Here is a 13,232-nt window from a genome sequence, read left to right as displayed (position 1 = left end):
GGCAGGCACTTCTGCCACTGAGCTAGATCCCCAACCCCCTAACACTTATATTTAAATAACATTTTACCTCTGGGTCTGAGAGTCCCTGACGCTGAAAGAAGAAATATAACCAACTTCTTGCAGCAGGTTTTCTGACTTGTGGAGGACAAATTTTCAGGACTTGTAAGATGCTCAGGAAGAGTTCGCTGGACAGAGATTTAGGATGCATTCAGAGCTGAGGCTGGTCACTCAGAGAAATGAGAGGCATTACAGTTTGGAACTGGGAACATTTATGCCTCTCTTCAAGGGGTGGAAAAGCCTGAAAAAGTAGCCCACTCCTGGAAGGGTATTACTGCATCCTACAGGTATGAGCAATTTGCTTTTTTAATAGGTAATTTGGACATTCTTTGGGCTTGATCAACCAACTCCTTTATCTTGATCAGGGTACCCTTTCTTAATCTCTCAATTAAGCCAATTTATAGATTTCTAGTATTCCTCAGGAAGTTTGGTTGCAATGATTTGCTGGAGAAGGAGTCTAAATTTAACCAAAAGAATGCTGGTGTGGATTACCCTGGGTAGCTCGGCTGGGTCCCACAAGTCGCAGCTGATCCGTGCTCTTAATTGATCTACGAGAACACAGCACAGTGTTTTACACTTGTCTAATAAGAAATCATATCTCCCCAAATTAACAGCTGCCCATTGCTTACAAACTACATGACTAGGTTATTTGAAGGCAGGGTCTGTAATTCCAGCACTTGGGAGGCTGAGGCAGGAGGATCACTGTGAGTTGGAGGATAGCCTGGGCTACACAGTGAGTTCAAGGGCAGTCTGAATTACATAGTGAGATCCTGTTTCAAAAAGATAACTGAGGGGCTGGGGATTTAGCTCAGCGGCAAAAGTGCCTGCCTGGCAAGCGCAAGGTTGTGAGTTCGGTTCCCGGTACCAGAGAAAAACCAAAACAAAAAACAAAAAACAAAAAACAAAAAACAAAAAGATAACTGAGTAACACCCTTCTGGAGTGCTGGGCCTTGCCACCCTCACAGCTTATGCTTGGCACTCAGATTTCTTTAATGGACTTAGACAGGGTCTCACTATATACCTCAGGTTGGCCTGGAACAGCAATCCTCCTGCCTTAACCTCCTAAGTGCTAGGATTATAGAGATACACCATCACGTCCAACTGGACACAATTATATTTGCCAAATAACTTGCAGTTTACTTTTAACCATGACAACTTTCTGTGGTGTCAAATTATATTCGTGTGCATGAGATTTTACATTTAATATAGTGGTGTGGTATTATTATCCTTTATGTCATAGGGCAATTATTGTAGAATCTAATAAAGAACTTAATTTTTTTTTAAGAACTTCATTTTTACAGGAGCAATTTCTTAATACTAATATGTTGTTATCGATCTCACTGATTATTTTGGAAGTTTATAACCCTTGAAAATCACTTAGGACTTATGCTTCGACTTATTTCAGATGATAATATGCTTCTCTTCCTGTCGGAGTGTACAAATTTCTTTTTTTTTCTGTATTTGCAAGCCCAAACTATGTATGCAATGCTCTACAATATGCTTTAATTACAAGAGAACAGACTGTATCCTCTTCCCCGGCCCTTGCTGGTAGGATTCGTGTGGTGTCAGCAGATGACAACACTTCCTCCTAGTGTGCTGGGTTGATAAAATGTCTGTAATCCTACGATCTGAAGCAGGAGAATCCATCTATTTCATTCTTACACAGGTAACGCTGCCAAGGAGAAGGGAAGGAGGGAAGAAATTTAGCGGAGACGCAGGTGTGGAAAGCATTAAAGGAAGGCATGGGAAGATGGGGAGGGAGGGGAAGAGGTGGGATACGGGGCGGAAAACGGGGGAATCGCGCACGTTTGGAAAGTTCTATGTTGTCAACAAGAAGCGAGCGAAGAAGAGGCAGAGGAGGACGCTGCCGCGGGGAAGTGAGATCGCACGGGCTGCAGGGAGGCTACGTGGAACCGAAGCAAGGGGAGTCCGCAGAGCAGTCAGGCTGCAGGCACGGGACCTGAGCTCATCAACCCGCAGCCAGGGCGCGGAGGCGGTGGCACTGCTGCCTCCGGAGGCCCCGACGCCGCTCCTGCCGGAGAGGAGAAGGCCCGCGGGGCTCAGGGCTCCCTCCCATGATCGAGCCTGGGAGAAGCCCCTACGCCGCCTCCTGGAGCGATGGACGCTGAGACCCTGACTTGACTGTCGAGCTCTGCTGGATTCCTTTCTCTTTCCGCGCATGTCATAGCTCCCTTACTCCTTGAAGAGTGGCAGATGTGGCTCTCTGAGTTATGCCCTCAGTCACAGATAGAGTTGATGGAGTGTGTGGAGTCCCAACACTGGTAGAAGGCAGGTATATGTTGGTGTAGTTGGGAGGAGAGAACACCGCTAAACTCTCAGACCTTTAGGTCACCAAGTATCCTACAAGCTATCCACCTTTAGCACACTCTTGAACCTCATGCCACAGTTGCTTTGAGGCTCGGGGGGCACAAGGAATGAGATAACCTCTGGTGCTGTTTGATCCTGCCTTAGTGTGTTTTTCTTTTGTTTGTCTTTTTGAGACAGGGTCTCACTGTGCAGTTCAGGCTGGCCTTGAGCTCACTTTACAGCCCAGGCTGGTGTCTAACTCACATGATCCTCCTGCCTCAGCCTCCCAAGTGCTGGGATTACAGGCGTGTGCCACCATGCCTGGCTCCTTAGTGTGTTTTCTGATGCTGTGACAGGATGCCTGAGCCTGAGTAATTATACAGGAAAGAAGTTTATTTTGGCTCACGGTTCTGGAAATCCAAAAATCATGTCATTTGCCTCAGGGAAGGGTCTCATGGCAGAAAAGTGGAACAGGGCAGTGTATGATGGACTTGTTTTATTGGAGCCCACTCTCCCGGTAGTTAATTAACTCTCGCGGGAACCAGGCAAACCCCTTCCTGAGGCAGAGCCCTCACCTGCCAACCCGTCAAAGGCTCTGCCGCCGCTCAGTGTGGGCGTCACTGGTAACTCAGTTTCCACAGGAGTTTGGCGGAGGCCAAACACATCCTAACCACGGCAGATCCCAGCATGTCGCAGGTTAGGAACGACTAGGACTAGGACTATCTGATGACAGTTTTGTATTTAATATTAAAACAATTTTCCTTTTTGTTTTTGAGACAGGGTTTCCCTTTGTTGCTCAGGCTGGGCTCAAACCCCTGCCCTTCAGCCCCAGCGCCACTCTTGGCTCTTAAATTGTTCTGTAGAAAATGATTTTATGCTTCCAGACAACCCTTTTAGGTGGCAGTGTGACAAAGTACGCCCTCTGTCCGGTGAGCTGCAGCTATGTTACGTTCCGAGGCCAGCTCCTGTGGCAGCATTCAGGAGGGAGCCGAGCGGGGAAGGGAGGGAGACTTAATAGAATGGCCTAGATAGGAAATGACTGTTTGATCAGAAAGCCAGCATAGTGACTGGGGCCTGACAGCAGCATCTTTGAAAAGCTAAGAGGATGTACAAAAAGAAAGAGCGAGCTCTGGTGCCTCCTAATGCCGCGGTGCACTTGCTGGTTCATCTACAAATCCGGATTCCAGGGCTGACGGCTGGGGGTAATGGTACAGCGCTTGCCTAGCCGGTTTCAGGCCCTTGGTTTGGCCTCCAGCACTGCAAAATACAACAACCCCAAATTCCTGGGGTTCGCATTAGAAATTCTGATTGATTAGGTGTACCGTAATATATGTGTGTGTTTGGCTCTGCCCTTAGTTCCGGGCACAGAGTTCCCAAAGCCCTTGTAATTTTGAGTGATAGGACCAGAAGTGCCCCTTTAACGCCGGTTCCCCACACAGAGCTCCTAATGCCTCGGGATTTCCTCCGTGAGGAGAGCGTCTTTTGTTCTGATGAGGCCACTCTTCCTGGGCTCCTGGGTGGCGACTGCTCAGCGGGAAGACCAAGCCATGATCAGAAGCTTGGAACTCTCAGTCCCACCCTGATCCTCTGGGAAAAGTAAGGGGCTAGAAAGTGAGTTCATAATCATCAGGCCCAGCGATGCGGCCTCCGTTACAGTCCCGAGCCATGGGATTTGGGGGCTGCCTTCGGGTGACGAACACATCCCGGTCCCCGGAGCGTGGCGCACCCCAGGGCAAAGATACCTGTGCACCAGACCCTCCTAGACCACATCGTATGTACCTCTTTAGCTACATGTAAATATGCTTTGTATATTTACAAAGTAAATATAGCAACACAGCAATAGTAAATTACCCTCTTGAGTTCTAGGAGCTGCTATAGCAAATCATCAAACCCAAGAAGGGAATTTTTGGGAGTGCTTGATGTATAGGCAAATCCAGTAAAAACTGTGGATAATCCAGGGACCTACTATGTGCAACTGGCATCTTAAGAGAATGAGGTCTTAATCTGTGGGGTCTGTGCTAACTCTGGTCAGAATTAAGTTGAGCTATGATGCCCAGTTAGTATCCAAAAATTGGTCAGAATGGGAAAAACCTCATTTCAGAAGTGTGTCAAGTCTGAGTGGCATAGAAGGAAAAAAATGTTCGTTTTTCTACCCCACACCAGGCCTGGGGAAAATCTTACTGGTGATTCTGATGTATACTCCACTTTGAGAGCCACTTGTCACTGGTTCTGATGGTCTTAATCTTTGTATTACATTAGAATCAGCCCTTTGTTTAACTTTAAACAAATTCAGACTCCACCCTGTACCCTTTGAGTCAGAATCTTTTGGAAGGGCTCCGGCATTGGTAGTTTTAAAAGAATTCCCAGATTATTTTGATATTTTTTCATCTTTTGCTTTTATAGACAGAATCTCACTACGTAGTTCGAGCTAAACAGGTGGCAAGGAAAAGCATTCTGAACAGAGGTTCTTTTGGTTAATAATAAGTGTAAATTATTTGACATATAGATTTGTAAGGAAGAACATAAAAAAGATTGAGAAACATGGTTGAATACATACATGTAGAAGATTAGGATGGTGACAGCTAGTGTTGAACTTAGAAGCTTGTTAAGAGCTTTCATCATCTTTTGTGTTTTTCCTTGGCCAATATTGTAACAGAGAAGAGGGTTCAATTCTGCTCCTCCTCATAAAGCCAATTACTCAAGAGACAGAACGACAAAAGGAGAGAGAGAGAGAGAGAGGGAGGGAGAGAGAGAGAGAGAGAGTAGCGGCAGAACAGAGAAGCAGGAACCTCTGCTTGCAAATCAGCCTCCCCGCTCTGTTCCAGGAAGTTGAGGAGTCAGACACAGGACAGGAGTGATGAGGAAGAGAGGTTAGTAGAGGGGAGAGATATTTATATCTTTTCAGGATGGACAGAGCTCCTCCAGGAACTCTTTTGAGCCACCTCTGACTCGTTGAACCTGGTTTGATTTTGTTTTTGTTTTGAGACAGGGTCTTGCTATATGGTTCAGGCTGGCCTTGAATTTACTATGTAGCCCAGGTTGGCCTCCACCTCGAAGCGATCCTCCTGCCTCAGCCTCCCGAGTGCGCTACCATGTCCACCTGGACCCGGTATTTCTGATCATGTCCCCCTTAACCATGGCCATCTTAGCCCAAATGTGAAGGTCACAAAGGAGACAGATCGGAGCCTTTTAATCTTGTCTCAGTCAGCCCATTAGACATCTGCAGGTCTTCAAGTCCCTGAATGTAATCAGAATCTGGTAGCTGTGATCCCCACAGCCCACAGGCAGAGGCTTCGTCTATGGCAAAGCGGGCAGGAGACTTCCAATGTATTGCTCCCAAAATTATGATTTTTAAGTCAACTAAGAGCAAGTGAGCCTAGAGGGTTTATTTAGGTTTTTCCTCAGTAGCAATATTATTTAAGGTAAAATGCAGGAAAATAATTTCCTAGTCTTTTGATTCAGAGTCTTCAGGGCTATGAAAGGGATGCTTTGCTGACAGGCAAGGGGCTAGGTGGTTGTACCCCACTCAAGAAGTATAATTCCTAAACTTGAAAAACAAGTGACACAGAAGGTACATGAGGCATCAAGAATAGCAAAGTTATCCTAAAATACGAAGTCTCTGGTGGGCTGAGTTCAAGCAGATCTTCCTCTATGCTGCTCCCGCCCCAGACCTAGAACCTCCGGCTCACTCCTCTGTCCAGCCAAATGGGGAATCCACTTGGGGTCGCTGCAGCGCGCGTTGGGCTCCCAGAGGTCACCGGAAGAGCAGGCGAAGGTCCTTCCGGTGCGCCCCGCTGCTCGCTGTGGGGAGAGATGCGGAGGGCTGAGAAGAGCCCGCTGGAGTCGGGGCTTGCCTCCTCTCGCTCCGAAGAGCTGCGTCTGTCCGTGTGTCAAGGACGCAGGGAGCCAGAGGCAGTGAGGTGAGGACTGGACGGATCTTCCTCACGGTGCCGCGGTCCTTGGTGTTTGTTTATTTTTTAAATTTAATTTTGATTTTCTCATTGATACATTTTAGATATAGATATTGATGACACTTTTCATAAGGAATTTGTACATCTACATGGTGTATCTTGCTGCTTCTTTTTTTCCCATTCTTCGCCCTTCAACCCTTCTTCCCCTCCTTGTTTACAAAAGCCTTGTTCCCGTATTTTTCCTTTTATTCTTTTTTTCTCTTCCTTCCTGTCACTTTCCTCATCCCTTGTTCCCCTTCTCATATGAACATTTTTTTTCCCATTTTCCAAAACCTATTACACATTTTGGTCCTTATTTACATTATTGATTTCTCATACCAGAGAAACAACACAGTATTTAAACATGTGTGTCCAATTTATTTCACTTAAGAGTATGGTCCCAAGATGCAACCATTTACGTAGGAATGTCTCAGGCTTATCTTTCTTTATGGCAGAGTAGTACTCCATCATATGAAAACCATCCTTTTTATCTGTTCATCAGTTGATGGGCCTTTGGGCTGTTTCCAAGATTTAGCTGCAGTATTACAAACTGTGGCTGCTATAAACATGGGTGCACATATATTGCTGTGGTATGATGTTTTTAATTCTTTTGGGATGATACCAAGAAGGGGAATACCTGGGTCAAATGGGACCTCTAATCCTACTGTTTTTGAGGAATCCCTATAGTGATTTCCACAGTGGTAGCACCAGTTCACACTCCCACCAACAGTGGAGAAAGGTTCCTTTTTCCCCACAGCCCCACCAGCATTTGTTATTGGTTGATTTCTTGATAATAGCCTTTTTTTCTGGAGTGAGATGGAATCTCAACATTATTTCAATTTGCATTTCTCAAATGATTAGGGGTGTTGAATGTTTTTTCATATATTTATCTTCTGTTTCTACTTCATCTGAGAAGTGTCTATTCATTTTAGATGCTCATTTTTATATTCGGTCTTAGAATTTGGAGGGTCTGATGTTTTTGAATTCTTTATACATTCTAGATAGAGTCTTTTGTCTGAAGCAGAGCTGGCAAAAATTTTTTCTATATTATAGGTTGTCTTTTCACTCTGTTGGTGGTTTCTTTTGCTGTGTAAAAGCCTTTTCAATAAGATGAAATCCTAGTTGCTGATTCTTTGTGATATTTCCTAAGGGATTAGGGTTTTGCCTGTGCAATCAGGGTTTTGTTTATATCCATGTCTTCAAGAGTTCTACCTCGTCTCTCTTTCAGTAAATTTAGTGTTTCTGTTTTAATACTTAGATCTTTGATTCATTTTGACTTTAGTTTCATGCACGGTGAAAGAGATGGGTGTAGTTTTTATCTTTGGCATGTGAAAAGCGGTTATTCCAGCACCATGCATTACAGGCTGTTTTTCTTCCAGTGAAGGTGTTTGGCCCCTTTGTCAAAAATAAGATGGAGTTGTTTCTGCATCTTCTAATCTGTTCTATTGATCTTTGGGTCTGTTTTTTGCCAGTATCATGCTGTTTTTATCAGGGTACCTTTATTGCTAGTACTGCTAACCCTTAGGAAATGACTGCTTCTCAGAGGTGTCTGCCAGGTGTAGCTGGGTTTTTGGTTTTGAGACTGTTACAAGACTCTGCCTCTTGGGTTTATTGGAGATGAGAAGTTTCTGCCTTCTTGGCCTAGCCCCTCATTCTTTGGCACTGGCCTATAGTATTATTTATGACTCTCAGGCAATTTTACTTTTTGCATACCAGGAAGAACAACTGATTAGAACAATTATGTCACATTGGCTAAAGGGGTATAATCAGCAATAACATTAGCATCCAACAGCCTAGAAAATGACAAACTTTGGTAACTATTAATTTTCCACCTTTACGCACATGTAGATTTGTGGTTATATAACACAATCTAAAATGAACCAGAAAATTGAACACAGTAAATAAGCCCTCAATATGGCAATTTTACCATAAGGGGAGAAAATTTAAAAGGGTAAGTGGGGAGGGACTAGAGAAATAGAAGAGGAACTGATTAGAAGAAAGGCTGGAGGACAAAGGGAGATTATGCAAACTTTGGGGAACTGGTGAAGAAGATGGTAGGGAAACAGAGAAGGAAGAAATGAAAATGAGAACGGAACAGAACAACAGCAAAAAACTAGAAACAGTGTTCACACTCACATGAGAACAAGAACAAACAATCAAGGAAAAAGAAAACGAAATGAAAACAAAGCAAAACAAAAGAAACTAGAAAAAAAAGAAGGAAGAAAAAAATGTCCACTTCAAGGCCTGTCTCTGCTGTCACTGCCAGACAGAGTGGGCAGGCGCAGCCTGGATCTGTGTTCATTTATCCCAGCAAGGCAGCCACAGATTTACGGTGGGGTGGTGGATAATCCCAGCAGGCATGCACCTTTAGTTCCCCTGAAGTTCAAGCTGGTTTCTGGCTGTGGGGCTGGAACCTGATCTGTTCAGCCTGTAACACTCCGTGCGCCCCCTGCTGGCTGAACTTGGCTCCCTGTCCGCTTGAACCCAGCTCCCTGACCTGCACACTTGAACTCTGCTCCTTGACCCTCTCACTGGGTGCCACTAGAGGGAGCCAGCCCACAGCTTCTCTGAGTTCAGAGCGCAGCTGACCCCTCTTGAAGATGGTTCTCAGCCAATCGCCTTCTCCTAAGGGATGTCTGAAGCTGAAGAACTCACCAATCGCTGCAGTCCTCTGCACCCACTGCTTTGTTCCGCTGGTGCAGTTCTCCTTGGAGGCCTCTAGGGTCTCCAGTAGTCACTATTTGTCTGCAGGTCAGCGCTGCCTGCCACCTCGTTCTGCAGTGAGGTGCCTCTCTTCGTTTGTCCCATGGGCTTCTAGTTTCACTTCAGATCCTTTTTGAGTCCCAGAGACCCATTTCCCTTCTTCTCTTCCTCACATTTCTATATTGCAGCGTCTGGATACCAAATCTCGGAGAGGCTGTTTCTCTGCTGCACCTTATTCTGGGAATCTCCTCCTCTTTACGGAAATCCGAACAGCCTGAAACAAGGGATCCCCTGCCCCCAATTGTACACGAGGCGCTCTGATAAAAAGATGCCATTTCTGCACATTAATCTCTTTGAAAAACAATCAAGAAAATGGTACATCTGAACTTGCCTGGGCATTTCCCTGGAATCTTGGAGAACTGCTAGAAGGATGGAAATATATACAGAGGCTGTCTAGTAGGGTGTTCATGAAAAGCAGGCTTGTTAAAAGTAAGATGCCTATAGCACGGAGCCTTGAGAGTAGATGCCTAGGCGGTGTGAGCACCATTCAATGTAGGATGGGGTGCCCTGGCAGCCAGTGGGGATCGTGTGATGTCACAACCTGCAGGGCAGCGTTTCAAACTATGTGCAAAAATGGTCTTCATTTTTATTGTTAAGTAATTTGTTTATTTATACTTCAGATAGTCTTCATGTTTAACAATGATTTTTGCTTCAGTTTCTGAACAATGTATTTTCCATTTCATTTCATTTATAACAGAAATGAGCCTTAGTGAAATAATTTGGATAGTAATTTTCCATGCTGTGAAACAGGCCTGTTCGCTAATTCCATAATCATATTAACAAGCAAACAAATCAGTGTTCATTCGATTTGTTGGAAAATTTGGGCTCTCCCTTTAGCAGCTGGCTGTCTTCATGCACCAAATTAATTGTAACGCATGATCTAATTTCTTAAGGAGGTGCCTTTGAAAAAATCTTGGATTATATAGGCTTGTGTCTATGGGGCAGAATTTTTAGGTTACTGTGTGCCCTCATGCAATACTCTGGAGATCTCACTTTGGAGCTTGAAGATTTTACCAGCAAATAGCCCCTTAGAGTAACTCTTCTGGTCACTGGTCTCTTGATAAAATTAGCTCGACAAAGCAATTAGAGTATAATGTAGCAGTTTGAATTTGAGGACCCATGCTGTATTTGATATATAAACGGGAGACTGGATTGCACTTCCTGTTTTTAAAGGGTTGAAAGGTTAGGTAAGTTTTCTCAGCTCAGGGCACGAATGCCTGGCCCAGGGTGCCTGGCGCAAGACGTTTCGATCATGTTTAGCTGTCTCCATGAAGAGAGAAAGCTCACGGCGCGTGTTCTGGGGGCAGATCTGGTAACACAACAGTTACACGTGCTGCCTTCATAGCACACCTTTTGAGGAACACGTGCTCACTTCAAAGCAGAGCAGGAAGAGGTTGAAAGGGTAGGTTTTAGTTTTCATTTTTAGATCAAATATTTGATTTATTTTACAGCCTTGTCTTCACGTTGCTGCCATCACTGCTGGCTACGAAAGCACCCCTCTTTTTTCCATTTTAGTGGACATTTTTTCGTGTTTATTTAAAGTGCTTACTATTGGTTTGGAGGAAATAAACTTGAATGCATTGGGGTTTTAAAATATGAAAAATGGCTAGTTGAACTTTTCAGCGTCAATTATTACGATCATGTCTTATTCTCCTTCAGACTCTTTTTTTTTTTTTTTTTTTTTTTTTTGAGACAGAGTCTCACTATGCAGCTCAGGCTGGCCTTAAGTTCACTGTGTAGCCCAGGCTGGTTTTGAACTTGCAACAATCCTCCTGCCTCAGCCTCCCGAGGGCTGGGATTGGTGTGCACCACCAGCCCCGGCCTCCTGTCTATATTTTTGAAGCCACCCACCTCCCTGATTGTTACCAGTAGAAGCCATGAGCTTTTGGGCTTTTGGCCTTTTGTTTTACAGAGAATACTGGTCAGCCTAAAGCTCCTCAACTGCAGAACGTGCTCTTTTTTTTGTATCCATGTGTCATATTGCCAGTAGAAACTTATGAATTAGGAAGCTAGGCCCCATGGGTGTGAGCACATACACACTAGAACTGATGAAATTATGAGTTGAGTACATTTAAAGTACCACGTTAGGTGTTTAATATGCAGGAACTCATTTAATTGTTATCACATCTTATGAGGACAAGTCTTTGGTTACTTCTCTATAATAAAAGGAGAATGAAGACTTAGAGAGGTGAGATAATTTGTCCACGGTCATAAAGCTGGGAGGTGCTGGGGCCAGAATTATAGCCTGAACCAAGGTCTGTTCTCCTCCACACTGCTCTGTTCTTTGTCTCTCCTTACACTTTGAAGGGGTCAATTAAGAAGCCTAACAAATCTGACCAAGGAAAGAGAGGTGACACAATAACACAAAGGACTAATTCCCTCCTTCAAAAAGGTACGTAGTATGTGTGTTTGGGGACCGTGCGATTTCAGGACGGAAGGTGACAGATAAATTCTCAGGAGCCTTACATTCTCGATGGAGAAGCAGAAAACGTGGTCAGTGTATGTTTGAAAGCAAAGCTAAGCAGAGCACTTGGGCTGTGGGGTGGGCAGGAGGAGGCTGCAGTCCTCCTGTGAGCAGCTGTGGTCTTTCTGCAGAGAGAACAAGTAGAGCTGCGGGGAGAGCCAACCAAAACTCTTAGGAAGCGCATTCCAGACAAGGGGAATACGTGAGGGTGGGGCTTCATGTTGGCGTTTTCAAGAAATTCAGCAAGGGAGGCTGGGGACTTAGCTCAGCGGCACAGTGCCTGCCTGGCAAGCGCAAGGTTGTGAGTTCAATTCCCAGTACCGTAAAAAAAAAAAAAAAACAAGAAAACCCAAAACAAACAAAAAAGAAATTCAGCAAGACTGCAGGCAAGGATCAAGAGAAATAACATAAAAAAGTGACTTCAGATAGATAGCTTTATTTACATCACTCTAAAAATTCCATACTGTTTTTAAAGTTCCATCTCAATGGGATCATAGGAATGTGACGGTCCACAAAAACAAGCCACTTTCATTGATCTGGAGTGTTTAAGTACCTAAAAATACATGTATTGGCTGAACATGGATATTGGAGTTCATGTATCCAGTGTCTCCAATAGGCTTTTGAAAATGAATTCAAATTGAGTATTAACGTAATGCTAAGATTCCTTTATTTGGGCTCAGATGTTAGTTGATTGTACTCCAAATGTTACTTGTACCATTTTCTCGTGGCTGTGATGCTCATGCAATACTTAATTTTCCAGACTAGTCCCCAAAGTTGTAGTTAGCACTTTTGAACTTCATTATGGCTCTAATAATAGTAAAAACTGCAACAAGAATGATGTTACTGTATTTTCATAAGGAAATTAATCATAGTCTCCACTAAGTGGGGCCAACTCCATCACCCCACAATCCAAGCCCTAGACAACCTACTCAGATTCTGTTATTTTTATGGCGACTTGGCAGTGACAGAGAGATTCCTGGGGTTCTTGCGCCATCAGAGGGAACCCTAAGCAGTTAAAGAGGATGGGGATGACCCAAGTGGTAACAGGAAGTCATACAGTTGTTCTCAGAAGTGTCAGGAGGGGGCAGATTCCAACTGTCATCCACAGTAAGAGGCTGGGAAAGGGCTAGTGAACACAAGAGGGCGTGTCTGGTCTGTACTGTTCTGTTGCTGAATCTAGGGGCACCATTCCTAGTGGAGTGTGCAATGCGGGGTGCCCCCCACTCCCACAAAAGTATACCTGGAATTAAACTGTGGGGGGCCCTATTTTCACACGGAAGAGTAGAACTCTTGCATGGGACACCCATGTTGAGGTCAGAGAAGTTTGTATGTCAGGCACTTATAAGTCAGAAAATGCCTTTGACAGACTTTGCCTTTTTATCCAGTACTGGGGATTGAACCCATGACCTGTTACATGCCGGGCAAGTGCTCCACCACATCCCCATCCCTGTTCTCCATATATTAACATTTTAAAAATTAAATTAGAAGAGATGGCATCATTATTTGACTTCATGCTTTTTCACAGATCAAGTGGTATGAGCTGAGGTGCTGGTTTCTTTCCAGAACTGCATTTTGGGCCCACATTCTGGTTGCAGTGCGGATGAAGATAAGGGAAAGGGGAGACTGGGGACAGGCAGAATAAGTAATGACTGAGGCAGTGCAGGAGAGAGATGTCTTGGGCCCAATCCAGG

This window comes from Chinchilla lanigera, unplaced genomic scaffold (assembly GCF_000276665.1).
Source record: "Chinchilla lanigera isolate Chin_1 unplaced genomic scaffold, ChiLan1.0 scaffold00001, whole genome shotgun sequence".
Lineage (NCBI taxonomy): Eukaryota > Metazoa > Chordata > Mammalia > Rodentia > Chinchillidae > Chinchilla > Chinchilla lanigera.
The sequence above is the reverse complement of the archived record's forward strand: the minus strand, read 5'-3'. Positions refer to the sequence as shown.